The sequence below is a fragment of the Rhamphochromis longiceps genome, linkage group LG23, assembly GCF_057381845.1.
Source record: "Rhamphochromis longiceps isolate RC_006_pf linkage group LG23, R_longiceps_female_GT1.1, whole genome shotgun sequence".
Classification (NCBI taxonomy): domain Eukaryota; kingdom Metazoa; phylum Chordata; class Actinopteri; order Cichliformes; family Cichlidae; genus Rhamphochromis; species Rhamphochromis longiceps.
The window spans coordinates 24,580,497-24,587,743 of NC_140578.1; the positions used below are offsets into that span (position 1 = coordinate 24,580,497).

Sequence of the window (7,247 nt, forward strand, 5' to 3'; positions counted from 1 at the left end):
CAACATTTATTCAGGGCCTTCTTGATATGATGTTCTTCTGCTTTGCTGGCTTCTGTATCTGTGGGGATGATATTCACACTGTGCTGTAGCATCCTGATGACAACTAATTTGTGCTCCAGTGGGTGATGAGAGTCATGCCTTAATGTATCCATATGCATTGGCCTATGGTACACATCAGCTTTTCAGTACTAGTTCCACAGTCTAACAAACTCAATGGCTTGGTGGTGTTTCAGGATAGAATATTGGAGCCCTTTTTTACCTACATTGGGTAAAACTGGTGCAACCATGTTTCTGCCTGTAGTAATGGCAGTTGTGTGTGAAATGTAGACAGAGGACTAGTCCTGATGTGAAGGGTAGGGTCACCCTTTAATGTCTTATGAACTACCTCCACTACTCCAGTAACTGGAATGCAAGTGAGAGAGATTCAACGTCAAACGAGACCATTGTTTTTATCTTCCTCCATAATGTCTCGTACTTCTCCACAAATATCCAAAGTGTTCTGAATGTTGTGCTTGGAAAATGGCTGAGGACTGAAGCCAAAAACCTGGGAGGATGTTGTCAGTTTGTATATAAAAGATGGCCCATAATGTAACCCAATGGTAGGGCAGTCCTGATGTAAAACCTTGCCTTCTTGGTGCTTAGAGACCAGATGTGACAGGTGAGGGTTTAATCTGACTGAGAAAACAAATGGGTAAACATGCAGAATAAAAACTATCCTGCTTTGTCATATATTTTACTCTAAATAGTTTTTTTTACTCTAAATTGTAATAAATAGTTTTTACTGAGGACACACATAAAAACAGCTGAGAAAGGCAAACTGAGGCTAAACCCCTGTTCTTCTAAGTTCTTACCTTTCTGTGTGCACAACATTTAAAATACCCAGCAAACATTTTTGAAAATAGTTACAAAATGAAAACTAAGCTATAAGCTGATGTCTGAGAAATAATGCTGTCTTCTGGGTGTCACTTGAGCATGTTGGACTTTATAGAAAAGCCAAGGTTATGTACAATAATGTATAATTAGCTAATCACATGGCAGCATTTAAGCATGAAGACATGGTCATGACATTCTGCTGGATTCAGTGTGAGCATCAGAAAGAGGAAGAAAGGTGATTTAAGTGACTGTACTTCAGAAACTGCTGATCTCAGAAGAAGGAGAAGACCACAGCAGGTACTACTCCTGTTAGCCTAGGAGAGGAACCTTTGAACCAAAACAGAAAATTGGACAACATAAGATTGGTGACCATGTCCAAAACGGGACTAATCCCGTAATAGCAACGTTGAGGGCCAGTGAGTGTGTATAACAAACCAAATGCATGCTGTTTCTAATTAGAAAGAAATACTTTGGCTTTCTTCATAATAAGAGTTTGTCCAATAAGCCAGACTATAAAAATGTTGATCAGTAAACTCTTAAATTTTATCACCAGGGCCTTATTGGCAGCTCCACCAAAGGGCTGTTAGGTTTGCACAAAGCAAATACAAGCTGTGACTCTAATACTAGGCCAAATGATTTAATTTCTAAACTAATAGGATATAATTCCGTTTTTTCAGTCTTACCTTCTTGCCTCATTATGAAATTTTGCACAAACTCACAGAAGAAACTAAATTGCTGTTTATGAATCAGCTGCGGATTGGAGGTTAAAAGTCGAATCGGTAAATCAGGTTCTTGATGCATCACTTGGGCTCTTCTGTGTGTATTCTGTCCTTTACCTCTGGGCTGAAGTAATCCAGTCGGGTGATTCAAGTGTTCAGTTCTTGCCCTGTTAGCAGACAATGCTAATTTCAGTTGTAAACTGTGAGGAGCTCCCTGAGGGGTTTACCCCTCAGAAATAAAGCACTCTAATCCCTTCCAATTATTACCTGTTGTCTCGGTGACACAAGATTTAGAGATAGAGTTGCTGAGTGCGCTCTTCATGATGGCAAAATATTCCAAATCCACTGATTGCTTTGCTAACCAAAGCCTAGATCTGAATCTGACGGGAATATGTGGCTTTAAAACCTTCTGCTGGGACCTGCGGCATGATCACTGTTAATGTATATGATAATAATAATAAATGTGGGAGTTCTTCGCTTCTTTGAGCCCACTATGAGCTCCACTTTACTCTGAAATACCAGCCCCCTCTTCCTCCTCTATGCTGGTACTGCAAACTGTTTTCATTAAAGTGGAAAGTCGTTGAATTTCTGATGTACTTTAAGTGTGCACGACTCGTTTGGTGTCTGTGGCATGTTCTCAGCTTTGCTGTGTTAGATTCACTACACGGGAAACCAGATGCAGGTGAAATATAACCACAGAAAAGTTCTATTTTCTGTAAATGAGCTGACTTTAAACAGTTTGTTTCCCTGTGAATGCACACAGTGTAATAATGTGGGTTCAATCCTCCAATCTAACGTCTTACTGCTGCATAACTCATAAGCTGAAAGGTTTTTTTTCTGTAATTGTTATCATTGATTCCAGCTTGTATCTCCTTTTTATACAGGTGTTGCTTCTTCTTATAAATAAAGTGACTTGTCTAAAAGACTTTAACCTGAGATTTGGCGTTCTTGTCACGTTCTAACTCAAGCAGTCATGAGGACCGGGTGCAGAAAAAGTGAGAGAGATGTAACAGAAGAGCATCTGTGGACCTCCGAGGGGGAGGAGGACGAAACACACGACATGAAAAAGATCTCCACTATCGCAAACTCTCGCACCTTTCCAAAAAAAGAAAAAAAAAAGATGCTTAGGGGACTGTTTGAAGGAAGGAATGAAGGAGCTATAGGCTCCGGAGGACTTTGAGGATTATGAGGACGTTCACATTCAGAGGCGGCGGCCTGGTGCGATGGGCTCAGGCCTGTGAAAGCTCCTGGATCAGTTCTGCGTTCCTGTGAAGAGTGATGGACAGCTAAAGTTCACCAAGACTTTGTTCTTCCTCATACATGCTGACCACGTGCATGCATCCATGACAAAGGCACACTGCTAATGAGAAATGATTTGATGTGAACACCACAAGGGGGAAAAAAACAGTGTTTCTCTTTTTGGTTTGGTTTCAGTTCACCCAGAGTGTTGGTGCACACAGAGTCCTCACCCTGGGCTCAGTCTGGGTTTGCATAAAGAAGTCACTGCTTTAATGTTACACAGTGTTACAGTGTCATTTCCTCACAGTCAGGAGCCAACACTTTGAAATATGACCTGCAACTAGGGGCATAATTAACCTGTGATTAAATGGGATTACAATGTATTTTATTAGAAATTACAATGTAATTATATTTACTTACAATTGGTAAGTAAATGAGTGTAACATGAGTGTAACAAATCAGGTCCTTACAGGAAACAAAGAAATAAGTATACTGTAAGTGATTTTAAGTATTGCATAGCTTTTAAAATAACAAGAATGCACCGATTTCCCAATCTCATGAAGCTTTTTTCTAATTTAAAACACAGAAAACATACAAAATGTTAAAACTTAGAAAATTTAAGAAAAATCTGAGCTAATAATGAATTTAAAGTGTGTGGTGTTATAAAGAAACAGCTGGAGGAACTTTTGGGAACTACTTAGGTTAATTAATTAACCTAAACATTAGTTAATTAATGTTCATTAATGTGACTTGGTGTATAAAAAGCGTCCTCTAAAATCATAGAGAGGCAGAGTTTCTCAGAGGTAATGATGGGCAGAGGTTCACCAATCAGCAAAAAACTGCACCTGCAAATTGTGGAACGGTTTCAGAGTAATCATCAACATAAAACTGGGAGAGATTTTGAATATCTCATCATTTACAGTGCATAATATCATTAAAAGATTCACAAAATATAGAGAGATCTCTGTGCGCAAAGGACAGGTAAGTGCATAAATATTGTGTTTGACAGCCCAGATCTCCTTGGTGAGTAACATGAAGGCTCACACAGTGGACATATTAAAAGGAAGCATAAAATGTTCCCCACACTACTAATATCCTACGAGCCCTTGAAGTAGTATTTGGCGTTTTTTAATTCCACCTTTTATTTTCTTCCAAGTTTGCTTCAGAAGAACAGGAGAAGAAATCTAAGGGTTCAAAATGCAACCAAATCAACTTTATGTCTTCTCCAAGTGTCACAAAATCCAAATGTGTTACGATTTCTCTCTACCACTCTCTCAGTATCAGTGACATCAGCACAAAACAGATCAAATTTAACAGATAGGAAAAAGCGTTAGTGTCCTGCATGTTTTTCCATGTGGATTTCACAAGTGAACGGCAGAGGGCAGCATTGCGCCACCGCTGCCCAGCTGAAGACGAAGAAGGCGCTACCGGCATTATCTCGGTGTTTTTCGGCTGGAGGACCTCTTTGTTGTGTGCTCGCACTAAACCCAGCCGTCGGTGGGAGTGAAGATGTCCTCGGTTGGGTCTTTCAGAGAGCGCCTCAGGCAGCGGATGTCGGCTGTGGGCGATGACCTGTGCTCGGCGCTGGAGGAAACCACCGTCCGGTACGAGGCGCAGATCGAGCAGCAACGGAAAATGCTGGATGTCATCTGGAAACCCGAAGTAAAGTTATACAGAATAGGTGTGTAAGATCCTGATTTAACCACACTCGGTGTGACTGCGCGGTGTTGACAAGAAGGGGCGAGGACGGTGACACCGAGGGTGTTGGTGAGGAACAGGACAGGGCGGAGATCAGCAGAGTCTGCTGAGGAGGCCACCAACAAAAAGCTATAAAGCTGCAGGCAGAGACAGTCTGCTGCACCCAGACCCCATTATTAAAAAACAGAGGAAAGGGTAGAGTGCAGGGGTGTCAAACATATGGCCCGGGGACCCAGAAGTGGCACGCTAAAGAGTCCAATCCTGCCGGGCTATGCAGTAGTGGGTGGGACCACTACAGTATCGTATTACAGTATTGTGTGTGAAAATACAACCCCACCAAATACAGCATCCCCTGGATTAACACAGGGTTTATGGTCCAGGACGTGGAAAATCTGCGAATCAGAAACCATGTGTTTATTTTATTATTTTCATCAATTTAAAGCCATAAAAACCCTCCTGACACTTTTAAAGACACTTTTGAGACACATCTGTATGTATTCAGCAGGGTGTTTCGTATATAAGACGCCTTAAATGCATGGAAAAAAACACCTTGCTCTATAGGCTGGATCATCAATGTGGTGTTCAGCGGTAAGACAATATTTATATTGTTATGTTTTTTTAGGCTAGAAAATGCTTATTTTACCGCAAAAATGGTTCAAATATAAAAATATAACATTACCTATAGGCCGCAGAAACTCGCGTGAACAATGTAGGGAACTTACGGAAGACAAACAACCCAAAGCGTCAATTCTGTTGCACTAGTACCGGCCTGATACCAATACCAGCGTTGCTATCGATACTTGGATTGGGTGCGTTTGTATTGGTTTCTGTACTGACCAATCATGACACGACAGAACTTAAAAGTAAAACAATTCTTTTACTGGTGTTGATTGCAGACTGATCGCTTGCACACCGTCCAGAGAGTTACTTTCTATAAACTATGCTGCTACACATGGAAAATTTAAAAAGGTAATTTTAGGTAAAATGTTTGTTTCCTCTGAAGGTTTTGTGCCTTTTAAAGGTTCTTGTGTTTGGTTGTTTTTGGTAGGTTTTTAATCAGAAACAGCTCCATTTTTTTTGTCGCTTATGCTAGCCCAGGACACAGTGCCACAGTCTCAGCTGAAGAGCACAGCTCTAACTCTTCCAAGCCACCTCCTCCAACTCTTCTAGGGAATAGAATATCTTCAGTTTGTTTGAGAATTAAGCTGGAATCTCCTCCTAATCAGATGCTTGAACCGACCCGACTGTCTCCTTTCAATGTGGATGAGTACCGCTCCTTCCTGAGATGCTTGAACTCCTCCCCGAGGCAGCAAGTCAAGCGTCTTCCTCAGACTCGGAGGTGCTAATACTGGAAACAGCTCCAGTGCAACCTGCAGGCCAATGTTCAGTGAGGCCAGAACGACGACTCCACCAAACCCTACAAACCCTCCACCTCCCTCGGTTACATCTGAAAACTCTCTGTGAAAGTTATGAACAGAATGCCCCAAACGAATGATTACCATCTGTGCCATCAGACCTCTGCTGTTACTATAATATATTTGTTTTGTGTTGTCCTCTCATCACTCTCGTCACTTTTTGTGTCTGTGTGTGTGTCTCCCTCCAGATGACCCACACAATCAAGCTTTTAAGAAGAAGTTGGAGGTTTCCAACCAGGAGCAGAACTCCAGTGTGGACCAGAAGGACTCAGAGGTCACGGATTAAAGAGGACGAGGAGAAAACCTGCACCTGGCATGAGGGACAAGCAGGAGGCTAATAACTTTATGGTGACTCCTTACTTATCTACGGGGGGAGTAATCAAAGGGCTGTTTGGTTCTGACTGCGCATTCTTCACACATTTACGTTCCCAGTGAAGCCTTCAGCACATGTCCATACTGACACTAAAAGTTGAGTTTCTTTAGATCACCGGGCAACATGTTTCTCTTCCATTTTTGTTGTTTTCATATGTTGATTTATTCCAGTTTGGATCCTGATTCACACAAGGTCCTGGAAAACCTGGTAGGTTACTGAGGGCAAGAACTAAACCAGGTCTCTGTGGGCTGAACATCCCTAACAGTGAACCAGAGCCAAAGACAGCTCTGCCATAGATGAGAGCCAAGACTGGGAAGAAAATGAGCATGCTGTTAGCTCAAAGAGCAGCAAAGGTACAGACGGTACAGAAAAAGTGTGCGAGGTATTTGGGGGGAAAATGTGTTGAAGGTTCAGAGTGAAGCCCACTTCTGAGGAGTTGTTTGATAGGGAGCCAGATGTTGGTGATTATTGTTTGTGGGGTTTTCTGTTGTTCAAAGTGAGCGGTGGGCTTTTTTCTTTGTTGCTGATTATAAATCTGAAAATTGATTAAAAAACAACTTCATTTAAATATTTTGTTGCCATTTTCATTCATTCTAAAATTTTCTGATTGTTGTGACGGGAGCTCTGTGAAAGAGATGTTAATGCTTTAAAATGGATGTTTGGTTATTTTTAAAAAGACTCATTGCCTTTTCATCTGCCACTTTATTAGATACATCTTGCTAGTACTGGATTGGACTTCCTTCTGCCTTCAGAACTGCTTTAATTTGTTATGACATAGATTGAACAAGGTGCTGGAAACATTCCTCAGATTCTGGTTGATATTAACATGCTAGCATGTCCAATTTTGGTGAGCCCCTGCAAATTGTAGCCTCATTCTTTGACCTTGGCTGATAGGGGCAGCATCCGGTGTGCTCTTCTGCTGCCGCCAAG

At 41.5% G+C, this 7,247-nt stretch overlaps 1 long non-coding RNA gene across 1 annotated transcript; it reads left to right on the forward strand.

Moving 5' to 3' along the window:
- Positions 1-4,217: 4,217 nt before the first annotated feature.
- On the forward strand, positions 4,218-7,247 carry LOC146642016 (uncharacterized). Its single transcript, XR_014909788.1, has 2 exons — positions 4,218-4,512; positions 6,133-7,247. It is a non-coding gene; the product is annotated as an uncharacterized LOC146642016 (long non-coding RNA).